Source organism: Rhinatrema bivittatum, chromosome 2 (assembly GCF_901001135.1).
Source record: "Rhinatrema bivittatum chromosome 2, aRhiBiv1.1, whole genome shotgun sequence".
In the NCBI taxonomy this organism is placed as follows: Eukaryota; Metazoa; Chordata; class Amphibia; order Gymnophiona; family Rhinatrematidae; genus Rhinatrema; species Rhinatrema bivittatum.
In genome coordinates, this window is record NC_042616.1 from 515,282,239 (window position 1) to 515,310,015 (window position 27,777).

A 27,777-nucleotide genomic window follows, 5' to 3' on the forward strand; every position below is an offset into this window, starting at 1 on the left:
GGTGCTCTGGATGACACCGGCTCCATCGTCGAAGTCCCGCCTCGGCTGGATTCCTCCCTGCTCCCACTCCATTCTCCTCGTGGTACGTGACTAGCCTCCTCAGGCTGTGTAGGGTGCGCAGTGGGACAGGGTGGTCCGTGACCAGCCTCCTCGGGCTGTGTAGAGTGCGCAGTGGGACAGGGTGGTCCGTGACCAACCTCCTCGGGCTGTGTAGGGTGCGCAGTGGGACAGCCCGAGGAGGTTGGTCACGGACCACCCTCCTCGGGCGACCAGCCCATTGGGTCCGCCCATGAAGGTGGACTGAGTAGGGTGCCCTGAGAGACAGTGCCAATGTCTACCTTCTCAGCTTCTCGGCTCATCTGGACTTCGTCAAGTTCCTCGTCTCATCTATGATGCCGTCACATCAGCCTTGTTGTCATGTCTTCATATCAGCCCTCGTCTGTGATGCCGTCGCATCAGCCTTGGTGTCATGTCTTGGTGAAATTCTACAGTTTCCTATCTACTACAGCTTCTTCATCTTCTGAGTTCCACTACCCTTGTTTTATTGTAACTTTTGCCTCTTTGTTGTGGTTAATGTTATGGTTAATGTTAAATCCCCCTGTTACTTGTAAACCGATATGATATGATCTGTATCATGAATGTCGGTATAAAAAAGTACTAAATAAAATAAATAAATGTCTTCGAATCAGCCTTGGTGTTATGTCTTCGCATCAGCCCTTGTCTGTGATGCCGTCACATCAGCCTTCGTCTATGATGTCTTCGCCTCAGTCATAGTCTCATCTCTACGTGTCAAGGCCTCCGTCTCCCCTCATCCTCAGGCCGGCCTGCTGCTCCATGCAGATCCTAAGTGGCAGGTCTGAAAGGACTTGGAACGGTCGGAGGACTGTTCACCTTCCAACATCTTCTTGTTGGCCTTGGGAGCTTGCAGGCCTGGCAGAGGGTAAGACCGTGTCTCCACCATGCTGGGACATGCCGCCAACCCTCAGTTCGGTCCTGGATCCATCTGGGATCGGGTCGAGGTCCAAGGGCACACGAAAAACCCCCACGTAACAGAATGCAAGGCCATGTGTCCGGTAACGTGTTCTGGCGATGGATCCGCCTTGTTCCTGAAGTTCGTCTGCAGAGTCTTGTCTGTGTTCCTGGACTGGTTTTGGGACCAAAAATTTTTTTCTGGATTTTTGTTACGACGTTCTGGAGGCGCCAGCTATCTGGATTTTACGACCCGCGGGAGGCACTTGCATCCAGACTTTTTGTCACGTTTGCCAGCTTGGGGTTTTATGACCTGCAAGAGGCGCCTGCACCCCACCTGGTTTGCTGGTTCTGTTTTTCCGCCCTGGGTTCCTCCCCCAGGACTTCCTGGCTTTTCTTGTGGTTCTTGTCTTGTTTGTGCTTTTGGTTCTCTGCTTGTTGCTCGTTTGTCTTGTCTTCCGCTTGTTGTTCCCGTTCACGTGTTTCCCGTGCTCCCCGTTCCCGTGCTCTCCATTCCCATGCTCTCCCTTCCCGTGCTCTCTGTTCTCTTGCTCCCTCTTTTGTGTTTTTTGTATGTCGGTTGCGCATTCACTGTTCACGTGGTCTCTGTTCGCGTGTTCCCTCGGTCTCGTGTTCTCCCGGTCTCATGTTTTCTTGGTCTCTTGTGGTTTGTCTTTTTCTGTGTTTCTGCAGTTCTTGCTTGTTTCATTTCAGTCCCCGGAAATACCAGCTTCCGCTTTTTGGACCCTTGGATACCCTCTGTTTGGTATGGACTGATACCTTCTTCCTCAAGCTGTTGACAGGAGGTTTGAGGAGGGGGTCTTTGAGGAGGGGTTACTGTTATGAACTCTGCCCCCGGGTTCCCCCGCGAGTAGGCACCTTACCTCTGCTACTGCTGCTGCTCCCGACGTGGCTGGACGCCGCCAAGGTCGGGCCTTCTGTGCGGTCCGGAGCCGCGGACTTTGTTTCCTCTGCGGCCCGGAGGCCACCCATCTTGCCCTGCTTCAGGGCGGCACAGAGCCGCCAACATTTGCCAATGCGCCAGGAGGCCACCACAGACATCCCGCCCATCTTCGCAGCTGGCGGCTGCAATCCCCAAGCTGGCTTGGAGGCTGGAGCCACCCTCGGGTCCTCCTGCAGCGGCAGGAGCCGCTGCCATCATCGGGGCCTGCTCCTAGGCCCAGCCCTATTTCCTCTGCGCTGACATCGGGGCAGGACCGCTGTCCACGTTCCTGCACAGCTTCCTGCTTCCTCTCTAGGTGCGCGGCCGCGCCTCTCTTCAGGATTTAAAGGGCCCATGGCCAGATATGCCCTGGGCCCCACCTTCAGACTGTTTCCTGTGCCAGACCTATAAAAGGGCTGTTCCTGCATTTCGTCTTTGCCTTGCATCGGAGTTACTTCAGCCCTGAAGGCTCCTGCCTGCCAGCGCTCTGTCAGGTCCATTGTGTTCTTCGTGGAGCTCCTCATCTCGTCCGCTTCTTGACTCATGTCTTCGTCGCCTGAGGTCCTTGTCCAGGTCTTCTGATGTCTCGTCGTCTGATGTCCCGCTTCCTGATGTTCCAGGTTCCTTGGTGTCCTTCTCTTGTGCTCTTGAGCCTTCCGTTCTGCTGGCCGTGGATCTCCGGGTGACACGTCTGTCTGTGGAGATGCCTGCAGTGGACTTCTGTCCTGTGCTCCTGAGCCGTCCTGTCCTGCCAGCCTTTGTGGTGATCACAGTATTTCCTTTTGAAGGAGGCAGATCTACGATGAAGTCTGTGGACAGACTAGACCAGGGCTCGGTGGGCGCAGGAAGTGGTTGAAGAAGCCCCCATGGATGGCTAGTCAGGGTTTTTGCTGTGCGCAAACTGGACAGGAGTCCAGATATTCTCAGGAGTCCTTTGTCATACCCGGCCACCAATATTGCCTTTGGAGCATCCCAAGGGTTCGGGCTCGGCTGGTGTGACCGGCCAGCTTGGAGTCGTGAGCCCAACGAAGCACACTTTCACAGAGACGGCATGGAACCACCATTTTCCCAGCTGGTACCTTGGTAGTGGCGGCAATGGATATGCAGGCTGGGTCAATAATGTGCCTGGGAGTCTTGTGTGTGACTTCTGGCTCGACGGAGCAAGAGAACATGTCTGCATAGAGATTTTTCGCCGCTGAGTGATAGCGGAGCTCAAAGTTGAAGCATGCAAAGAATAGGGCCCAGTGGGCTTGTCGTGGGTTAAGGAGATGGGCCTCCTTTAAGTGTTCCAGATTTTTATGGTCCCTTCAAGCCAGGGACACCATTCCTGGAGGGCAAATTTCACTGCTAGGAGTTCGTGGTCTCCTATGGTATAGTTTTGTTCTGTGGAGGAGAATTTATGTGAGTAAAAGGAACATGGAACTAGGGTTCCCTTGGCTCAAGACCGCTCCTGCACCAATAGCGAATGCGTCAACTTCAACTATGAAGGGGCGATTAGGATCCAGATGACGTAAACACGGGCCAGTACAGAAGGCCTCTTTCGAGGCATGGAAAGCTGATTGGGCCTCGGGGCTCCACACTCGAGGATCACATCCCTTCCTCGTCATAGCTGTGAGTGGAGCGGCCAGCAAGGAGTAATTGGTGTTGAAGTTTCGATAGTAATTTGTAAATCCAAGGAATCTTCGTAGGGCTCGGAGACCCACTGGTTAAGGCCAATCTCGAATACCCTGGAGTTTATCGGGGTCCATGGTGAAACCGTGGTTGGAGATGATATAACCCAGAAATGGGAGACTGGGTTGCTCAAAAATACACTTCTCCAATTTAGCATAGAGATGGTGGTCTCTGAGATGCTGGAGGACAGTGTGAATGTGGGAACGATGAGACTTCAGATCTTTGGAGAAGATTAATATATTGTCTAGATACACTACGACGAATGAATACAAAAGATCCCGGAAAATCTTGTTCATTAGCCGCTGGAAGACTGCAGGGGCATTGCAAAGCCCGAAGGGCATAACTATGTACTTGTAGTGTCCATCTCTTGTGTTGAAGGTGGTTTTCCAGATGTCTTCTGGTTGGATCCATACTAGATTATATGCCCCACATAGATCTAGTTTGGTAAAGACTTAAGCGCCTTGTAGGTGGTCAAACAGTTCACTGATAAGTGGTAGTGGATACCGGTCCTTATGAGTTACTGCATTCAAACCTCTGTAGTCTATACATGGTCTTAGAGTGCCATCCATTTTCTTTACAAAGAAGAACCCGGCTCCTGCTGGGGAAGTAGATGGTCTTATGAACCCTTTGGCCAAATTTTCCTTGATGTATGCTGACATCGCCTGGGTTTCTGGTAGTGAAAGAGGATAGGTTCTGCTTTTGGGAGGCATGGTTCCAGGTAGGAGTTCTATGGGGCAGTTGAACTTTCGGAGTGGAGGCAGGATATCAGCGTTTTGTTTGGAGAATATGTCTTTCATTTCCAAGTATGGAGCAGGTAACCCCATTAGGGTTGTAGAACTTAGGACTGTCACGGATGGAGACACTTGCCATAAACAGTGGGTTTGACATCGAGGACCCCACTGGGTGAGTTGCAGGGATGGCCAGTCAAATTGTGGCGCATGTAACTAGAGCCAAGGAAGTCCAAGGACCAGAGGGTGTGTTGATCGTTTCAAGATCAGGAGGGAGATCTCCTCATCATGCAGGGTCCCAACAGTGAGGCGAAAGGCCAAAGTACGATGAGTGATGCAATCAGAGAGAGCAAAGCTATTCCTACCATCCCCATCCTTGGTTCTCTTTCTTTTTCATCCTCCTATCCCTTTCTCTTCACTCTATCCCTGAGGTCTCCTCCCTGTACTGATATTTAAGATCACTTTTCTTCACCCTTGAAAAAAAACACTAATAAATATACTGTAAAACTAATTTATTTTCATAATGTAATATAAAAGATGGAAATGTTTTCGAATTTGCTTCAAAATTGTTTAAGTTTTGCCACAGAATCTACCCAAGCTGCCAGAGGAAATGAGAAAACTGTGCCTTAGACCTTCTGTTCCCTGTTGTCCAACCACGGTGAAGGGGAGAGGGTAACAGGGGGCAGCAGCACAAACAGTGCCCTGGGGGGGTGACAAAATCTTAAATTCATCTCTGCACACACTCCTACTTTCTAACCACCCAATAGTATTAAAACAAAGGTACATGGACAACAAGGTATTTGTAAACCCATCAGATAGAGATGTTGTAGATTGCCGCAAACAGCAATGAGGTATGAATAGACTAACACAACCATCTCTGACCCCCTCTAGCATGGATTTTCCACCCTGTGAGCAGAAATCCCCTTATCTGGCACTTCCTCTGAGTTCATACCACCTACACCCTAGGGAAGCCTAAGTATCACAGGGCCAGGAACCAAAGGTGCAAGGCTTGCAACTGAACAGTTGTTGAACTGAGGTAAAATGTCTCTTGTGTTCCCCATAGCTGAAGAGCCAACAGAGCATGAGGGTACTCCATGATGCATCACCGCTGAGGGACTGTGTCTTTTGTACTTTGATTGTTGGTGATTATCAGATGCAACCAATTGCTTGTTTGCTTTGAATACTGTTTTCTATGGCATAAGAGAATGATGGTCATGTTATGTAGCCTTATACATGCTCTCAAAAGTGTTTGTCAGCAAACCTCAGAAGTTAGCTGGATAAATCCTGAGTTTTAAATTTCCCACCCTGCTAAATAAAAAGAAGTAGGGACGAGTGGGAAGTTTCGGGTGCATGGTCAAAATGTATCTGGCTAGCATATCCTGCAGAGAGGTTGGAAGAAAAAATATGCTTGTTTCCTGATGGCACAACAATCTGAAACAGTGTAAACACACCTGGAAGAATGAAAGGTGACATGAAAAAGCTGAAAAAATGGTCAAGAGCTTAGAAGATGTATTACAAGTTTATCACTACCTATCAAAACTTCAGTGAAAAAAGGTATAAAATCATGCATTTAGGGCACAAAAATTAGCCATTTTTCAGTTAAGAAGGTAAAAACTGCCAACTACCAAGTAGGAAAGGGGCTGAGAAGTAATCATCTCTGATGACCTCAAGGTTGCTAGTCAGTGTGATAAAGCAACAGGGCAAGCCAAACAGCATGCTCTGCAGGGATGTGCAGCTCCAAAGGTTTTGGTTTGGTTCATTATTTTGTTTTGGGAGTGGGGGTTGCTTGGATTTGGTTCATTTCATTTTTTGGGGGGGTTCGATTGACAAAAATAATAATAATAATAATCTGGAAAACAAAACCCCAAAGCAAAAAAAAAAAAACACTGTTAAAAAAAGAAAAATAAATTCTCTGCAGCATTGGCTGCACCCTTCTGGGTCAAAACATGGCCAGATCCAGCATTGAGACCTAAGTCCAGGCCACATCCAGCATCAGGGCTTAGTGCTGAGGCCTGGTCCAGGCACTGAGGCTTAGGCCCAGGACATGAGGTGTTGTTCCAGTGCTGAAGACTATGCCCAGCACCAACACCCTGCCCAGAGGCCTGACCCAGGTTCAAAGCCTAGGCTCAGGATGGAGCCCAGCCCTGAGTCCTGGTCCCACCATCCAATCTGGAGAAAAGCACAAAACTACTGTCATCTTGGTGCTGCCTCCAGGTGGATAGCATCATTTTTCAAGTGCTGAGACATGGAGAAGAATTAAAAGGCTTAGGCCTAGGCCTCAGCACTGGTTCTAAGCCTCAGGATTGGGCCTAGGTCTCAACACCAGGACCTAGCCTCAGGGCCTAGGCCTTGGCAGCAGGATCAGGCCTTGAGGCCATGTGTTAGTGGCACTATAAATACTGAATACCAACAGCCAGTAAGAGAACAATCTTATCTTGTATTATAAAATATCTCATAATAGGAGCATTGCAGCTTACCAGACAATGCAGAGTAAAGATCAGCTCAGCTTTTCTGAGCTGTTCCTCTCAGTTAAATATGTCACCACCACTAAACTTACACACCAATAGACTAATTTGTTTGTTTGCATAATATTTTCCAACTGTTTGGCATTATAGTTTTATCTCATTTATGCTAATAAGACTGAATTCTTATAAGTCACATGATTTCTTGTAAATTGAGCCCAGAAGGCAGAAAAAAAAATCTTCATGCTGCCCTTTAACATATTAGTTAACCTTTAGCATACATTTTTGCATTTCAACAGCCTTGGCTATTTCCTTTGGCTATTTCTATGTCTGGTTAGTGCAATCTCATTGTACTGTAATTATCTTTTTCTTCACCATTACCAGACTAGTCTGGCTTCATAGAAAACATCCTCTAAGCATTCTTATACAAGTTCTAGTACCGAGACCAGGCCTCAGAGCCAGGCCTCAGGGCTGTGCCATGACACCAGATCTAGGCCTCTTTCTGGGAACATGCCTAAGTGCTGGACTTAGATCAGACCTAGGCTTTGGTGCTAGGGCCAGGCTTCAAGGTCAGGTCCAGCACCGAGATCAGACCTCAGGACCTCAAGCCTGGTCCTGGCAGTGGCTCATTTTTAAAAAATGCTACAAATACAAAAATACCTGAAAATTTTGGATAATTTCATAGAAGGCTCTTTTTGGTTCATTCCATTCAGAACTCATCAAAAATTACCTCGCTTGTTGCATTTTTTTTATTCATTAAATACAAATGCATATCCCTACTGCTTAGGTGCTTAACATGAGTATTATTTTCATTTCTGAATATCATACCTTTGTAAGAACATTGTACCAGGTGTAGTTAAGATTTTTCTCCATTTCTATCTATGGGAAAATGCTTAGTATATCTGGTCCAATGAGAAAATGGAAACGATTCAGAAGAAATCTACTGAAATGATGCATTGCCGATATCACAAAAAAACTCTCCCCAATGTAAAATAATCATGAGATAAATTGCATGTAAATACATGCAAAACAGCTCATGAATATCTAAATTGCATAAAGCAGATCAAGGTAATCTTTGAAATCCACTTTAATCCATGGAAAGTGTGGTTAACATTCTCCCTATAATACTGGCAGTAAAATATGCTGACTGATGCTCTCAGCCCCCAGGCTGCGATCTTATAATCTTAAAGAACCAGAGAGCTCCAAGAGACTATTTCTCTGCCGCTGAGAAAAGCCCAGATTAATATGTGGGGACAAAGTAAAAGACCCCCCCCTTGTCCCCCATTCCTTCCCCCATAAACCCTATTTCCCTACTGACAATCATGCCCTCCCCTCAGTATACCAACCAAGACCTCCCCCTTAGCTGGCCCCTATCCCCGCAGCCATCTGCCCCATTACAATCATGAGTCCTAGGTACAAATGAGGCAGGAGTGGTCCATCTTGCTCCTGCCCTACCGGTGTCAAAATCCAAAATGATGCTGGCTGCTCCCCTTTGCCCTGCACATGATCTGGTCTTGCAAATAAATTATAACTCTCAGAATTGGCTAACAGATACTTTCTGCCTAAGAAGCGTATAATAAGAAATCTCAAGTGTGCCTAAAAAATGGCAGTTTAGAAATGCTGAGGAAATCATTGAAAAAAGAGAAGACTTTACACACACACACAAATACGGATAGTAATGTGTATAGAGCTGTGGTATATAAACATATACAAACACTCTAATCAGGAGGATAAATGATAGTTTTAATTTCTATAGGCCAGTGCCACTTTTCCTCTAATACATCTCCTTCGAATTCAGGCCTTAATAAATCATACAAAACCCTAGTATTCGCATTGCCTTCCTCTGCATTCTAAAAACTGAATATTCTAAATCAATGTATCTCTCTATGCATGGGGGTAGATACAGATCAAAGTTGTATTGTCTTTCAATGAATTAATTTATAATGAATGAACTGCAATTATTAGTAAGGGAAATCAATAAACAATGAATATATTAGCAATTGTGTGTACGTAGAATATAAGCTCATTGGTCATAAACACAATTAAATCAAATACTTTGGTACTGTGTAAATTGCAGAAAACCACTGTTCTGTGCAAAAAGCTTATAAATAAAGTAAATCAATATATATGGGCAAATAATTCTTCTAATCTATAAAGCTAGATGATTTTCATTGGACAAATTGTCATTCTGGTGAAAGGTTGACTGGTATGAATTAAATGTCACTCTGGACTGCTTGTGACATGCTGTAAATAATAGTGTCTGACTTCTCAGGCTGAAACTAAGAGGCTGTAAAAGAACAGTGATCTGGCTCTGAAATAAAAACGGCAATGCAAGTTGAGTACTCTGCAACAAGGATCTGATTGGGTCGGACTTCTAGTAATATGAGCATTTACCAACAATGTCACCATATGGTGGCCTCTGCAACTGCAGTATCAAATCACCCATCATATCCTGTTAGTGTCATGGCAAATTGACTCTTCCATTGCCATTGCAGTGACTACACTGCATTGTCTCCTTACTCTGTACTGTTTCTATGATGACACAAGGAATGAATATTAGAATGGTAATATGTTCCTGAATGTTTCCATCAATTCTCTAACCAAAAAATGATTTTTAGTATACGAGGGAAACTGTAAAATACAGTGATAAATTAGTAATCAATTGTTAAAATCTCAGGAATCGCTATCAGAGTATTTAGTGCTTCAATCTCCTGGGCTCTGCCCACAAAGGGCTACAACCCCTCTCATCTACATGCACTTTTTTAACATCATTTACTTCATCCTGTTCATTGTATTTTTTTACTTTTATCTCATAAGAAAAATCTACTCTAAATATTACCCTTTAAAATACCCGTGAGTGAATTTCTCAATATCTTGAAACAACTTATCTCATTTTTGTTACTATTGTTAATATCGCCGTCTGTGTTGCGGTTTCTTATTCTTGACAATGTTTCTTATTGACAATGTTTCTTATTGACAATGTTTCTTATTCTTGACAATGTTTCGGCGTGCAATTCACGCCTGCTTCAGGGGACTTAGCATTGTTCCTACTGTAAAAAGCACTTTAATCACCTTTCCTCATTAGTCTTAAAGACAATTTTTTTTTTCAAAACTTGCTACTCACAAAGGACTTAAGTTGTAGCTGATCCCAGCTTAACCCAGCAATTCACACAGGTAAAAAAAATGGCGCTTAAATTTTTCGTTCACCTTTACTGGAAGTTAGGTCCTTATTCACTTGTCAGGGCTGACAAACCAGCCAATCCACACGAACTTACATATACACGGACCAGTCTACTTCTTTGTTGAGCCCCGCAGGAGAGACCATGTTTAATTTAAAAATCCATCTCTGCTCACGTTGCAAGAGCCTCAAATTTATGTTGCCTCCCCATTCATCCTGCTCAACAACTTCCAAAACTGTGCAAAATAAACTCTCAAAAGAGTGAACTTGTTCTATACAGTGTTGAACTAATGGCGCTTCTGTCTTATTCCTTTAAGCGCACTCTTATGTTCAATCAAATGTGTTTTCAATTGCCTTTTAGTTTTCCCTATGTAGAAGTTCACTCTTTCAAGAAAACGGCCTTCAACATGCGAGACGGCCACTTCGAGTATCTGGTAATGCCGTTCAAGTTGTGCAATGCACCCGCCATTTTCCAAAATATGATGAACGACATCGTGCAGGACCTGCTGTACAAGAATGTTGTGGTCTACCTGGACGACATACTAATCTTCTCCCAGGATTTGGACACCCACATTGCAGATGTCAAGCAAGTACTCCACCATCTTCGCGAACCGTACACCAAACTCTCTAAGTGTGAATTTCACAAAGACTCAGTGCATTTTAGGCTACATCGTGTCAAAAGAAAGCTTCCAAATGGACCCTCACAAACTTGAGATTATCAAGAATTGGTCCCAACCTACCAGCCTGAAGGCTTTAAGGAGATTCTTGTGGTTCACCAACTATTATTGAAGCTTTATAAAGAACTATTCTTCTTTAACCGTACCCTTGACTGCGATGACCCGCAAGGGTGCCAATGCTTCAAAATGGTCAGCGGAAGCCATTTCTGCGTTCGAGAAATTGAAGACTGCCTTCTCCACAGAACCATGCTTGCGGCATCCAGACCCAAACAAGCCCTTTATCGTCAAAGTTGATGCTTCAGATGTGGGTGTAGGGGCTGTATTGAGCCAACCAGGAGACTCGAAAGCCTTACGTCCCTGTTCCTTCTTCTCATGAAGATTTTCTCCAGCCAAGAAAAACTATGGGATCGGCGATAAAGAGCTCTTGGCAATAAAGCTTGCATTTGAGGAATGGCGGCCTTGGCTCGAAAGCGCTCAACATCAAATAACCGTATTCATGGATCATAAAAATCTAGAGTATCTCCACCACGCACAACGTCTGAATTACAGACAGGCCAGATGATCCTTATTTTTTAATCGTTTTGATTTTGTGATGAAGTACCGCCCTGGAGATAGATACACAAGAGCAGACGCGCTGTCATTCTCCTTTCATTCAGAGGATGTGCCTGATGAGCCACAGCACATAATTGACCCGAAGAAGATCCTCTTGGCATCCACTCAGTCTGTACCCGCTGGTAAAACTATTGTTCCTAAAAGACTTAGGAAGAAAGTGCTCTTTTGGGTGCACGATTCCAAGCTGGCTGGCTATCCTGGCCAACGCTGTACCCTGCTTAAGATACAGAAGCTGTATTGGTGGCCTACCATCAAAAAAGTTACCTATTCCTACGTGGCATCCTGCACCAATTGTGCTAAGAACAAACCCGGTTCTGGACAACCATGGGGTCAGATGCAACCACTGCCAGTTCTGGAATGGTCCTGGTCGCACATCGCTATAGACTTTGTAGTCGATTTACCTACTTCCAGAGGAATGAATACCATCTGGGTGACAGTGGATCGATTTAGCAAGTTGGCACACTTCGTGGCATTCCCTGGCATACCTTCAGCCTTGGAGCTTGCAAAGCTCTTCATAAAGCACATATTCCGCCTCCACGGACTATCTTCTCACATCGTATCCGACCGTGGGTCCCAAATCATGGCACGATTCTGGAGGGCCTTGTGCAAATTGTTTGACATCTCTCTGGACTACACCTCAGCCTATCATCCACAGTCGAATGGCCAGACGGAACGGATGAATCGAACCATGAAGCAGTTTATTCGAGCTTATGTCACGTCCCGACAGAATAACTGGGCCAAATTGCTTCCATGGGCTGAATTCGCCATCAACTCTCATCCAGCAACATCTACTGGATTCATTGTCACCTTTTGGACGTTCCCCAACACCACCACTTCCACTGAAGCTCTCAGTGACATCCCCAGCAGCTCAATCCACTGCTGATGATATCCATAATCTGTGGGTTCAGACAAAGGACATGCTAATCAAAGCAAGTGACCGTGCTAAGAAGTACTACGATGCGTACCATTCGCAAGCTACAGTCTTCAAGCCAGGAGACAAGGTCTGGTTGTCAAACAAACACCTCAGACTTAAACTACCCTCCTCTCGGTTTGCTACTCGCTATATGGGACCATTCTCAGTCATTCAACATATTGGCAAAGTCACCTACCGTCTGAAGCTACCACCTGGTCTCAACATCCATAATGCTTTCCACGTTTCACTTCTGAAACCGCTCATACTCAGCAAATTTACTTCCAAATCTCAAGACCCACTTGTCATCAAAGCAGAAGACGACTTAGAGTTCAAAGTCAAAGAGATTCTGGATATTCGAAAAAGAGGCAATACTTTTGAATACCTTCTATCATGGGAAGGTTTCAGCCCAGAAGAAAACTCTTGGGAGCCTCAGACCAATATCCTGGACAAAGAGATGCTTCGTCAGTTCCACATCGCGCATCCTTCAAAACCCAAGCCTGGTACCCAAAGAGGAGATCGCCCTTTGAAGGGGGGTACTGTTGTGACTGTCGCTGCCTGATGTCTCCACTCTGCCCACCTTACCTCTTTGGCGACTCCCTCTTTGGTTGATGGAAGTTTGGCTGCCGTGGCGTCATCTTGCCAACCTCCTCCGGTGTCCCCGGACCGGCTAGACGCTGCCTTCCGCCATGTTCTCCTGAGGCCTAAGGGCACGTGCGCAGCAGGGCCCCGTCTCAAGTACCAGCTGTGGCGCGAACCTCAGGGGCATCCCCCTGAGATGACGTCATCATCGCCAGATATTTAAGGTCTCTTGTTTTGCTAGCTATTCGAGTTAGCAAAGGGTTTCCTACCTAGCTGCCTCCAGGTATTGCTGCGGATGGGATTCGCTCTCCACTTACCTTGCTACTCTGCCTCCTCGGACTTTACCAGGGGTACCCACTCCTCGGGGGCCTCGCTCTCTCTCTTGCTTTTCAGTTCACAGTCTAGAACTGGTACTCGTTCTTCGAGGGCCCACGTTCCCGGACCTGCTATCGAATATAACTTCTTCCAGGAAGTCACCGTTGCCTACAACACCAGTGAGTTACCATCTCTCTCTCAGAGCTTTCCCTGGAACCAGGTACTCGCTCCTCAAGGGCCCACTTCATTCCAGCTCCTGGGCTGTTCCAAGAGACTATTGTGTGAGTGTTACCATCAAGGTTCTGTTCCTGAACTCTGCATACTCTGCCTACTCACTATCTCAGTTTCTTTACAGCTCAGCCATCCTGGGATCACTGTTCCAGTGCCTGAGGGACTACAGCCCAGCCAGGCTCTTCCGGCTCACTACTGCCATCTCTGGTGCTTCTCCAAAACAGTTTAATAAAAGAACTAGTGTGTGTCTGTCTCCCAACTCTGAGCCTGACCGGTGGTCCCTCTTGGGATCTTCCCCCATGGGCGTGGTCATCTGCCACCGGCCCAAGGATCCACCCACAATTATCACAAATAATAACAGGAAGAGGAGGAGGAGAAAAGAATGAGAATTTGGGTGGGGGTAAGGGGACTGTAAAAGTATTCCAGTTTAACGCAATACTATATTATCCTATGCTCCGTTTTTCCCTTTTCAGATGAATCTTGGACCATTCATATTACTATTGTTGTTGCAGAGTGGATGGCAAAAAGGAGGGGAAAGGACATAAAGGCAAAAAGGAAGAGGGAGAGCAGAGGAAGCTAAATGGAAGAAAACAGAGATGTATAATTATATGTAACCTTAACTTATGGTTACATAAAATATAACCTGTGGCTGGGAGTCCAAACCTTTCACTGGTTACTTGGGCTCTTGAAATGTGGTTCAGTAGATGGTGTAGTGAACCAGGTTCAATGTATCACAAGTTGAATTTCTTTACCGGACAGGGAAAAATTCTTCCCTCTGTGGTTGAACAGATGCATTTTCCATGTGAATAACTTCTTTAGCCAAGGATCAGTTTAATGGCAATCACTACCTCAGCAGAACCCAAAGTCTTGAAAATCAAGTCAGTACACACCTAGGACTGGTGGTTCAAATATTGCTAAATTTATTCAACAAAAACTGAAGGTGTCTTCAACAAATCAAAATTCACAGTAAAAGTTTAAAAAGACAGGAGCAAAGGAGTATAGCAGCAAAACAAAAGCCTTAGCACAAAGAATTCATTCATACAGGCCGATGCAACACCATGCACTGGCAGCAGCACACACTTCAACACGCAATTCAACACATGTTTTAGATGCACATCCATAACCCCCGATGCAAATCAGGGGTTAGCTCATCCAAAACGCTCGTCCAATCACGTGAGTAGGTAACAGTGCTCATCACATGTAAATGCATGTTGATGAGACTATTATCTATTCCCCTGATGGCAAAAAAAGTGCACCCGATGCGTACATTTTTACTCGCCAAAATTAATGCCTGCCCCAGCTACAGCCAAAAGCAAAAAGAACAATTCCCCCAGAAAAAGGCCATATTCATACCCAGTCTCAACCTTTATATCTAGTAGATGTCACTGCTGACATCATCAAGGCATAAAAGCACAAACCTCCTATTCCAACTTACTGTATAAACAAACCTAGGCTTAACATATTCCATAATCTATTGTTTTCTACGTGTAGATATTAGAGATGTGAATCGTGTGCCAGATCGTCTTAACGATCAGATTCGGCTGGTGGGGGGGAAAAATCTGATCGTTAAGATATGTGAATTGGAATCGTTTCCGATTCCAATTCACATCGCTAATTTTTTTTTTTAGAGAGGCCCGCACCGCTAAAAAAAAAAAACCCCACCCGACCCTTTAAATCGACCCCCCCCTCCCGACACCCCCAAAACCTTTTAAAATTGCCTGGTGGTCCAGGGGGGCCTCGGGGGACCTCGGGGAGAGATCCAGGGGAGCCTCGGGGAGAGGAGAGATCCAGGGGGGCCTCGGGAAGAGATTTCCCGTTCCCAGGCATCAGCTGTTCTAAAAAAAAAAAAATGGCGCCGATGCCCCTTTGCCCTTACCATGTGACAGGGTATCCGTGCCATTGGCTGGCCCCTGTCACATGGTAGGAGCACTGGATGGCCGGCACCATCTTTGGCGCCGGCCATCCAGTGGGGGAGGCTAAGGGGGGTCGATTTAAAGGGTCGGGTGGGTTTTTCTTTTTATCGGGCCATTTTAATTAGTGGCAGCCAAAATGGCGCCGATGGCCCGAGAGCGGGAGATTGCGCCGGGGACACACCCCCCCCCCCCCCCCACTGGACCACCAGGTAACTTAACATTTTGGGGGGGTTCGGGAGGGTGGGGGAGGGTAAGGAATTGGTTTTAAAGGGTCGGGGTGGGTTTAGGGGTTGTTTTGGTGTGCCGGTTTTCCCGCCCTCCCCCAAATAATTCCCGTGCCCTATTTAATGATACAATACAAATGCCCCTGACGATAAATCGGGGGCATTTGTATTGTATCGTGCACTCTAAAGATTTAGAACGATTCTAAAATTATCTGACGATAATTTTAATCGTTCAAAAACGATTTACATCCCTAGTAGATATTAAGTACTTCTAGAGATTAAGGTCATTTACACATATATATATGTATACATTCACACTTTTGGGACCAGGATCACATACAGACTTGAATGTTGTATAACTGCCACCAATTGCTAAGACAATGTAAATACATTCAGCTGAGAGGCAGCTGCACAGCATGCAAGTGTCTGCCCAGAGATCTAGCAAAATAATTTTTCAATTCCCAGTCAGGAGAAGGGAATCATGCTTATATGTCAAAGGGGGCGGAATGGTCTATTGGTACTTTAGGCATGCCCTGGTGGGCCAGTCAGGCCAGTCACATGGCAAGTGTTGATCACAGCAGCCCTATGTCTACAGAGCCACTGTTACCAATACCAGGCCGGAGCAATTCTGTTCATAGAGTAGGATTCTCCCTTGAGGCTCTGCACTTACTTCTGTTTCATTTTTTTCCCTTTTGCGACAACTGCAGTTCCATGGGCCTGCACTTCTGCTTTCTCCTTTTCCCCATGGCAACAGCAATGGCTTTATAGGCCTGTTCCGCTCAGACCACCTTCACCCACCCCCATCACCTTGGTGGTAGGAAGCTCTCCCATTGCTCCCCTCCCACCAGCCCTGCCTCTGAGGCCCTGCCTTTGACTGAAGGCCTCTCACTGCTCTCTGCTGCCAACCCCCTCATGCTGGGTCCATGGCAAAAAAAATAATAGCCATTTCCCTACATTTGGACCTTTCAGCCACCTCTTCCCATACCAAGGAACACCCCTGGGAGCATCAACAGACCTCCCCTTACCACCAATGCAAGTAGAGCCATAGGCTTTTATTTTACTTATTCAGAAGCTTCATCAGATACGAGAGAGAGAGAGTGCAGGAGTGAGTCAGTGAGTATTTGAGAGGCAGCAGAAGAGGACCAGATGGCTTATCTGTATATCTTACCCAGCAGCCCCCAGGAGAGAACACCAGAGGTCATTGCGAGCTACCCAGGCTTCAGACTCCACAGCCCCAGTTTCCAGAGGCCTAGCTCTCTTTGCAGCAGAAGAGGATCAGAAGGCATGCACACCGCAAACCCCCCTTACTATAAATTTACTACAGATTTAATACATAATGAATTTAATTAAAAACAAGGGTCAATAAGGTGAGTAATTAGTTATAAGTAGGTTAATTGTAGTGTTTGACAGTCAAATATAAAATAAATCAATAAGCTAAAAGTACTTTAGATTAGCTTTGCATCCCTACTCCCTTAGAAATTTAAACTCAATAAAAAAATCAATAAAATTAAGATGCAGACAGTAGTCCAGCAGAAAGAGGAAGGCTATCCAGTCTTTTCCACTGATGCCACATGTTTGATTATCTCCCAGTTGATGAGAGGTTGTATGTGGCAAATGCACTAGGTGCAAAGAGCTTCTAGCCCTCAGAAAAAGAGACTGATCTCTGGAGGCTAGAGTGACAGACCTGGAAGAGCTGAGGGAGATAGAGAAATTTAAAAAGAGGAGACCTTCAGGAACAGTCCCACTTTCAATCTGGCAGCCCCTGTACTGCTTTGGAAGAGAAAGGTCAACCGGAAGGAGAGATTCACCTTGGTGAGGCAGGAAGGAATCCTGTAGCTAGGACCTGCCCTCAAAGTGATGTAGTATCCTCTTGCACTGAGGATATATGTCCAGGGCCTTATGCCCAGGAGGGAAGGGTGAGGTTGACTACTGTAATTGGTGATTCCATTATTAGGAATGTAGATAGCAGGATGGCTTCTGGACATTAGGATTGGTAACCTGCATGCATGATGCGATGGTGGCAGACCTCTGTGGAAAATCCCATCAATGAGACTTATCCAGGAGGCCCCTTGGCCTAGCTTTGTACACTTCTGTCTATACCAATTTAAAAGCTTTAAGAAAAATTTGTAATTACTAAAGAAACAGAATGCAATTAGCTTAGTTCCTTATTTTATTATTTGATCATGCACAAACAGAAATATCAGGTTACTAAGAGCATCCCAGAATATGAGAGCTCTGATTGGAACAACAATAAATCACACATTATAAATGATCTTAAGATACTGATTAAAAGTACTGGACAACTCATTGGCCAGCATATAATACTCCAAATGAATATGTATGACATTTTTTTTAAATATTCATTGAATTCCAAGAATTTTCACTTATTTCAGTGTAACTAATACCTGCACAAACTTTCATTTTTCTAAGAAATTACAGTTAACATTTTGGAGTAAACAACTCTAAATACCTCCATATATGGTTAGGCTTCTGCTAGTAAAGATATATAGATATATTATTCCTAGCATTTTCAGTACTTCTGCCTTTAGCTGCTACTAGCTGGGCTTAAAAGCACAGTCTCAGTCCTTATGATGGCAGTTGGCATAACCTAACTAAGGATTTCAAGCTGGTAATCCTGAAATTTACCACACCTCATACATCACCTAAATAGGATTTTAAATAGTACTGGGGAGGAGCCGGCTGTCTTGGATATGTGGGTACAAATGACATAGGAAAGTATAGGAGGGAGCTTATGGAAGCAAGGTGCCTTTTAATAAAGAGCAGAAAGATTACAAATTATCCATGTCAACCGATAAGCAGGTTGTTAACACAAACAAAAAAAAAAACTTTGAAATGTGTGTACATGAATGCAAGAAGTCTAAAAAATGAGATGGGTGATTTAGAATGTATAGCACTGCATGAAGAGACCTGGTGAAAGGATAAATAATGGGACACTATGTTGCCAGGGCATATATTATATCAAAATGATAGGATGGATAAAATTGATGGAGGGATGGCATGGCACTCTATATTAAAGAGGGGATTGAGTCAAACAGGATAAAAGTTCTGCAGGAAACAAAATGCAATGTTGAATCTTTATGGGTTGAAATTCCAGGTGAAAAGGGGAATAAAATAGCAATGGGGTTGTACTACCATCCACCTGGCCAGAATGAACAAACAAACAATGAAATGCTAAAAGAAATTAGGGAAGCTAACAAAATCAGCAGTATGGTAATAATAGTTGTTTTAATTAGAGATATGAATCGTGTGCCCGATCGTTTTAACGATCAGGTTCGGATGGTGGGAGAAAAAAATCGGATCGTTAGAGATGTGAATTGGAATCGGTTCTGATTCCAATTCACATTGTTAATTTTTTAGTGAGGCCTGAGCAGATAAAAAAAAACCCCACCCCGACCCTTTACAAATGACCCCTTTGCTGTCCCACCCTCCCGAACCCCCCCCCCAAAATGTTAAATTATCTGGTGGTCCAGTGGGGGAGGGGGGTCCCGGCGCGATCTCCCACTCTCGGGCCATCGGCGCCATTTTGGCTACCACTGATAAAAATGGCGCCGATGGCCCGATAAAAAAAAACCCACCCCGACCCTTTACAAATTACCCCTTTGCTTCTCCCACCCTCCCAACCCCCCCCAAAAAACTTTTACATGTACCTGGTGGTCTAGCGGGGGGTCCGGGAGCCATCCCTTCAATCATACCCTCGGTGCCAGTGCCGGTGCTGGAGGTTTCAAAATGGCGTCGATCGCCTTTGCCTTCACTATGTCACAGGGAGCGACGGTCCCTGTGACATGCAGTGCTATACATTCTAAATCACCCATCTCATTTTTTTAGACTTCTTGCATTCATGTACACACATTTCAAAGTATTTAAATACCATCGGATGGCCAGTTGGAACAGGGTGTGGAAGCCACTCAATGACTACATAGTCTCACTGCCCTAAGGGAATGGTAGGCACCACTTATGTAATTTTGGAATCAATGCACCTTGGCCCTTTCTCTTTTCTTCTTCTCTTCTGTAACTATTTCTTTTCTTCTTTCCCCCTTTTGCTCTTCTTCTTCCTTCCTCTGTTTCTTATCTTTTGCTTTCTTGCATTAATGATAAGTATTTCTTGTGACCAGTGGTTGCTAGATGGGATTGTTTTATAGTTCTCTGTAGGGTTGCTTTTGTTCAGTTCAACAGTTTATCCTTCTTAACTAAATAAAAATATTTCAAACAAAAAAAATGAATAGAGTAGAACAAGTAAACGTGACTTGGTTGTTTACTCTTTCAAAAAGTGCAAAGATTAAGGAACACACAATGAAGTTACTAAGTTGTACATTGTTTAAGGTATTGTGGCTATGGTGTAATGTCTTTTCAGTTTTTTGCCTAAGTAGTTGTCACACTTGTTTATAAGAATTGTTAAGACTGTATAAGTTTCTTAACTCTGGAGTGACTTAATTTAACTTGTGTTATGTATGGTCTCTCTGTTGGAAAGTTAATAAATATGTTTGATAAAATAAAACTAATAAGAGAAAATATTTTTTACTCAACACATAATTAAGCTCCGGAATTCTTTGTCAGAGTATATAGTGAAAGCTGTTAATGTAGCTGCATTTAAAAAAGATTTGGACAACTTCCTGAAGGAAAAGTGTTGCATCCGTCGGTCGCAGATGGCTGCCTCACCTCTCTTTTACCCTTTTCCTCCTCCATTGGAAGGATGGCTGCCTCCGCTGCTGTTTGCCGAAACCCTCGGCATCTCCGAGCTAGCATGGGTGTCCCCGTCTGCCCTGCTTCTTTCTGAGGCCTCCTAGGGCACGCGTGCGCATGCTGCCTACGTTTTTGAATACGTCATGGCGGCAACCTCGGGGGCGGCCCCACCGCATGACATCAGTACCTCCAGATTTTTAAACCTCCGCTCCGCTCCAATTGAACGAGTTATCAAGGACTTCGGTTTTGCTACTTGAACCCCTTTTATGCTGCTCTCTTGGATTCCTCACTACCCTCCGGGGTATCTCACTACTATGGAAGCTCTGGGTACCCGCTCCTTGGAGGCCTCGTGCTTCTACTCGTCCTCCGGGGTAAATCTGCATAACCTTAGGTACACCTGCCCCCTGGGAGTCCTGTCTGCTTTCTTTCAGGAACCCTCGGCGCTCCTCGAGGGCCTATTCTGCACCTCGAGCCTCGGGTCCCTCTCTTCATTCAACTATCAAAGGAAGTTATCAGCACTGCTACTCTGTGAGTATCACTATGCTCCAGCTCTCCTCATTCCACCCTTCAGATTCACGGCCTATCCCGCGCTGAGGAACACTACCGGACCTTTTGCTACATCTGGGTGAGACCATCATCTACAGAGACTGTCTGAGCTTACTATGATATCACTGGACTATAGCACTGTCCGTTCCTTGGGCAAGATTCTATTCATCAGCTGCAGTACAATAAAGCTTTCTCTCCTCAGTGTCTGCTTACTAGAGTCTAGCCAATCATTGTGGTTCCCCACGGGGCCCCTCCCCATGGGAGGAGTCATTGCCACTTCGACCAAGAGTCCACAATATGCCACAAACCCAACAAAGCTGGTAAATCATTATTAAGGTGGATTTGCAGAAATCCACTGCTTATCCCAAGGATAATCTATCTACCCTTTGGAATCCTGCCAGGTACTTTGTTTGGGATCCTGCCAGGTACTTGTGACCAAGACTGGCCACTGTTGAAAACAGGATCCTGAGCTTGAAGGACCTTTGGTCTGACCAAATATGGCAATCTTATGTTCTATAAGAGAGCATGGTGTGAGCGTGAGAGACAGCATGTGTGAGTGTACATGTGAGAGAGAGTGTGTGTATGTGAGCGGTGCATGCATGTGAACAAAAGCTCGAGAGATGCTTGACTACATAGGGAGAGGAATGGTCAGTAGAAAAAGGGATGTAATACTGCCGCTATATAGGTCTCTGATGAGACCTCATTTGGAATACTGGATATCACACCTTCAAAAAGATATAAACCAGTTGGAGTCGGCCTAGAGGGTGGCTACTAAAATCACCAGTGATCTTCATTAGAGGTGTGTTTCTTTTTTTTTTTTTTGTTCGTGGTTCGGTTCGGGTCCCCCACAGGTAATTTCGTTTTTTCCGCAGTTCCGGTTATTTTTTTTTTTTTGTGGTTCTCGAATTTCATGTTAGTGCGCACTATCTTTAAAATGTTAGTGCACACTAACACGAAATACGAACTTTTCCAAAATTTTGGCAATATTTCTTTCATTTTTGGGCTCTCCCGAACCATATAGGAGGCTGTTTGGGATGGGTGTGTGTATGGGAGGCTACCTGGGTTGGGTTTATGCACGTAGGGGGGTTACACGCACCAGGCCTATTTTAAAAAGGCCCGGCGAAGCGCATAAAGCCCCAGGACGCGTATAAGTCCCGGGGCTTGCAAAAAGGGGTGGTCTGGGGGTGGGGCTTGGGCGGGGTGGTCTGGGGGTGGGGCTTGGGCGGGGTGGGGGCAGGGCCAGACGCCTCCAACATAGCGGCCATTTGCCGCTATGTTGGTGGATCGCATGCTGGCAGGCTGCCGGCGCACGCAACTTGCGCCTGCCCAGAGACAGGTGCAAAATGTAAGACCAAGGTCGGGGGGGGTTAGAGTAGGGCTGGGGGGGGGGAAGGTTAGGGGAAGGGGTGGGAAGGTCAGGTTTGGGGGAAGGGAAGTTCCTTCATAGTCCACTCCAATTTCAGAGCAGCCTGGGAGGGAACAGGGAAAGGCAGTGCAGCTCGACGCGCACAAAGTGCACAATTGTGTACCCCCTTGGGCGCGCCGACCCCTGATTTTATAACTTGCGCACTCCTACGCATGCAAGTTATAAAATTGGGCGTACATGTGTGCGCGCCAGGTAGCGTGTGCACATAAACGCCTGCACGCATCCTTTTAAAATCTATTCCTAAATGTATAACTTTTAACTGTGTGCATGTGGAATGGGGTGGGGAGGCATGCATTGTGCAAAGCTATAAGGTTCTCCTGGAGCACCAGCCATTGGTATGGGGAGTGGGGTCAGTTTTTAAAGTTTGCATCACTGAAGGAAGCTAGGCTTTTTTTTTTTGGTGGGCCTGGGACAGAGAATGAATGAGGAGAGGTGGGGGGGGGGGGGGGGGTAGCACAGTAATTGTTCGCACAAGGCAGCAAAAAACCTAGCACCAGCCCTGGCAGAGATTGCATTGTTTTCTCAAGAAAGTTTGGGGATTCTTGAAGATAAGAGTTTTTGCAATTGAGAGAGAACCTGTGATTCAGATTCTTACGGACAGGCAACACCCTGTTCTGGAAGGGCTAGGTTTTTGATTTTCACCTTTGCGCCCAGTTAATGGAAATAAAATGCATCTTGAAAGTGGTAAAGTCTAAAGGGAGTCCATAGGACTTATTTGAGAATGTGCTGTGAGTTTGATAAGTACATTACTAAGTATTATAAATGCCTCTTTCAAAACAGGTATTTTTCCTCAGAAATTAAAAGAAGCTATAATTTGACCAGTTTTGAAGCAGCTTGAAGGCAAATCCTACCATGCTGGTGAATTACCATCCAGTGTTTAATTTGCCTTTCATCGGGAAATAGATTGAGTGTTCAGTTACAATACAATTCGGACAATGTTTTGATGAGCAGAATGCTTTTGACCCTTATCAGTCAGGCTTTCATAAATGACATAGTACTGAATCTGCTTTGATTGCACTGACCCACCTTCTCCAGAGATTGTTAGAGAAGTGAGATGATGCTTTTGTTGTTTGTTGTATCTCTTGGCAGCTTTCGACACAGTGAAAGTTCTTGGACCACAGTGTCTTGGTGGATAGTATGGTAGCCACAAATTCAAATCAATCGTATCACTGGTCAATAATTCATATGAATAAGTTTTTGCCAAGTATATGTAGGCCCCTCACTCTAAGGGTCTGTCAAATCTCACAGACTCCTAAATTGGTATGAGGCCACCTTACTTTAATTATAACATCATTTTTTTAGGGTTTTACTTTTTATATTGAAACTTCCCCATATCAGTCAAAACTGTTCAATGGTCACTTTAACCACGTTCAATCATCGCTTTCATAACACCATAGTTAAAAGATACGAGAGGAACAATCACTACTCATCTGCTTCAACTTTAGCTGATCTCCCTCTCAGATCAGCTAAAGTTGAAGCAGATGAGTAGTGATTGTTCCTCTCGTATCTTTTAACTATGGTGTTATGAAAGCGATGATTGAACGTGGTTAAAGTGACCATTGAACAGTTTTGACTGATATGGGGAAGTTTCAATATAAAAAGTAAAACCCTAAAAAAAATGATGTTATAATTAAAGTAAGGTGGCCTCGTACCAATTTAGGAGTCTGTGAGATTTGACAGACCCTTAGAGTGAGGGGCCTACATATACTTGGCAAAAACTTATTCATATGAATTATTGACCAGTGATACTATTGATTTGAATTTGTGGGTGCACAATTAAGGTACACTGGAATACAGTGGTGTATGGGTAGAAGGTTGTGATTGATAGGATAGTATGGTAGCCCATGATGTCAATGATATTGTGAGAGATTGATTTGTCTCATTTTTTATAGAAAGATCACAAAAAGTAAGGGTCAGAGAGGATTGTTCTGCTTGGACTTTAGTATTTGGGATTACCCAGGGGTCAGGTTTGTTATCTTTGCTATTCAATATATATATTAGAGTTTTAGGAAAATTAGTTGCTAGTATGGACTTAAATATCTTATACACATGGATGGCATTCAAATCTATACAAATATGGTATTAGACCGACAAGAACAGTTATTTAAATTAGTAGCCTGTTTAGAGAACATACATATGTGGATGGGGAGGAGTAAGTTGCTTCTGAATCCAGGGAAAAGCATTTTGGGTAATAAAATGATCTGTGACCGGGGTGGCCAATTCCAGTCCTCAAGAGGCACAAACAGGCCTTGTTTTCAGGATATCCACAATGAATATGATTGAAATAAATGTGGATACAATGGAGGCAGTGCATGCAAATATCTCACATGCATATTCATTATGGATATCCTGAAAACCTGAAAACCTGATTGTGGCTCTTGAGGACCAGAGATTGCCAACCCAAATCTATGGTATATGCCCCTCCAGAAATATGGTAGGGTGATCAGGACTTAACAATACAGAGGTATAAATTTTAGGAGTCATCTTAGATTCTGAGCTGTCTATGGAGTTACTGATAAACAGTGTAGTGAGATCATCATTTTACTAGTTGCAGACTGTTGTTGCGATTGCCGCTCCTGAGCGGCTCTCTCACCTCCTTTCCCCCCAATGACAGCACTGATTTCCAGTGCAAACTTGAAGCACCGCTGACCCCCGACAACGCCAGTTCCTGCTTTTGGTGTGGCCTTGGAGGGCCGTTGATATCCAATGATGCCCTTCCTTCACTGCGCGGCCTCTCCTTCCGGGATGCTGCTGCTCTCTAAGCGGCCCTGGACTTCCGCAGGCTTCTGATCCTGCCTGGCTCCCCAGCGTCTTCTCTTAAAGGGACCTCGGTGGGAAAAGTCTTGTGGCCCGTTCTGATGATGTCATCCCACCAGGCCTATAAAAGGGGCCTTTCTTCAGTTTAGTATTGCCTTTGCAAGGTCTTCCTTGTTCCTGTGATCATCGATGGTCTTCATGTTCCTGGTTTTTCATATGTTCCTGCTCCTGGCCTTTGCTCCTGCTCCAGCGTTCCTTGCTTCTTCTCGTTCCTGTATCCTGAGTCCTGTCCAGAATCTTCAGTCTTCACTGCTGGATCAAGTCTCTGGAAGTCCACTCTTAGTTTTAAAGTCTGAGCCTGAATTTGAGTTCCTGAACCTGAGTTTGAGTTCCTTGATCCTGAGCCCAGTGCCTATACTGCTATTATCATGGTCTGCAACCAGACTTCAGGTTGTGTAGGGTGCACAATGGTGCCAGACGTCCTCAGTATCTTCGCCTTGTCCTTATTCCTGAGCCAGTACCTGCACTGCTATTGTTGTGGTCCGCGACCAGTTTCATGTTGTCTAGGGTGCACAGAAATGCCAGACGCTCTCAGAGCCTTCTGTCATCCAAGTCTACAATGCCTTCATAGCCGCGCATATCCATTAAAATCCAGGGTCAGCGCGCTCAAGGCTGCCCAAAATCAGCAGCCTGCATGCGCCTAGCCATGCAGCCTGCCTCTGTTCCCTCCGCCTCCCCCCACCTTTCCCTCCCTTTCCCATCTAACCCACCCCCCCCAGCCCTATCTAAACTCCCCCTACCTCTTGTTGTACAAGTTATGCCTGCCCGAAGCAGGCGTAACTTGCGCGGGCTGGGCCAGCCGCCGGCACGCGATTCCCAGGCCCGGGAGCTGTTTCGGAGGCCTCAGCCCCGCCCCCGGGCTGGAACCACGCCCATGGCCCCGCCCGCAAATGACATGCCCCTGCGACATGCCCCCCAACATGCCCCCCCCCAGGAAAGCCCCGGGACTTACGTGCGTCCCGGAGCTTGCGTGCGCCGCCGAGCCTACTCAACATAGGCTCGGCGCACGCAGGGGGTACTTCGGCCAGGTTTTCGGGGGTATGCACTTATCTCTTTGAAAATCTGGCCCCTAGGATTCAGAGGGACTTCTTATTATTTAAAAAGAACCTCATTTGAAAGGGCTAAAAAAAATATTGAACCCCAGAATTCAAATTAATGCATTTGCAGTGAAATGTAATAATACACATTAGAGCCTAAGATGTTCAACTTCTTGATGCATGATCAGAATTTTTTTTTTACTTTGCTACTGTATCTCAAGGCACAGGTGTGGAAAAATCCAAATTTTTAAGCCAATTAATGGTGTTTGACATTCCGAAAATATGTCTCTATCAATATCAATACTGTAATGTTCTGTTTTTGGTCTCCATCAAAATGCTGTTCGGCCACTACAATTAATCCAGAACGCAGAACGCATCCTTACCGGCAAGTCATGTAGAGACCATATTTCGGCTGTTTTATACTCTCTACATTAGTTACCCATTGAATTTAGGATCAAATTCAAAATTCTTTCTATTATTCATAACCTATTAAATGATGATACTTCAACCTGGCTTAGTTCTCAACTCCACATCTATTGACCCTCTAGAAACCTATGTTCATCCCTTAAAAACTTTCTGCAAGTTCCTACAATCAAAATTGCCTGACTGGACATAACAAGATGTCACGTGTTCTCAGTAGCTGGTCCTCAGCTTTGGAACTCGATCCCACATAATATTAGGCACCTTGATAGCAGGACAGAATTTAAAAAGAGTTTAAAAACTCTCTCTTTAAATGCGCTTTTAACATCAATGAGGTAATTTAATCTTGCCTTTATTACCTTTTGCTTATATTCTATTTATGTTCTCCCATTGCCTTTTTTTAAATTTTTTGGACCATACTGCTCTTAATTCTTTTACTTTCTAATAGCTTTTTAATCTGTCCTTTATTTTTATGAATTATATAGTTTTTTAATTTCTTTTAAAAGTCCTTACTCTGTACTATTTTTAATTTGTGATTTTTATGTACGTTACATTGTAAACCATTTTGATTACATTTAGTATAAAAAACGGTATATAAAAACATTTTAAATAAATAAATAAATAAATAAAAATTCACAATTCTGGAGAAAAACAAACTTCACTAAACGTTTACCTCTATTAAATTCCTTTTCTTTTGATTTCTCAGAAAATGCTGACAAATCTAGATTATCAAGAAAAAGATTTGCAGGAGCATTCTCAAAACCACCTACTGCTCCCTTAGCACAAGGTTTCTTTTGGGACGGAAAAAAAAATTTAATAACTGGTGGTAACTTATTTTAAGGTATATTCAATATCTCTTTCATATATTTACTAGAGATGTGAATCGGAACCGGAATCGGTTCGGATTCCGGTTCCGATTCACATGTGGGTTTTTTTTCATTGGGCCCGATCGCGGTTTTGTTTATTGGCTGCGCTCGAGCCAATAAACAAAAAACCCACCCCAACCCTTTAAAACTAATACCTTTGCTTCTCCCACCCTCCCGACCCCCCAAAAAACCTTTTACAGGTACCTGGTGGTCCAGTGGGGGTCCCTGGAGCGATCTCCCGCTCCCGGGCCGTCGGCTGCCACTAATCAAAATGGCGCCGATGGCCCTTTGCCCTTACCATGTGACAGGGTATCCATGCCATTGGCCGGACCCTGTCACATGGTAGGAGCACTGGATGGCCCGCGCCATCTTGTGCTCCTACCATGTGACAGGGGCTGACCAATGGCACATTGGTCAGGAGGCCCCCCCAAGCTGGCCAAAAGTTCCTTTTGGGTCCAACGAGGGTCCCGGAGCGAACCCGCGGGGAATCACGTGACGTCCGCGTCACTCCGACCTGACGCGGATGTCACGTGCTCCTCGCAAAGGAGT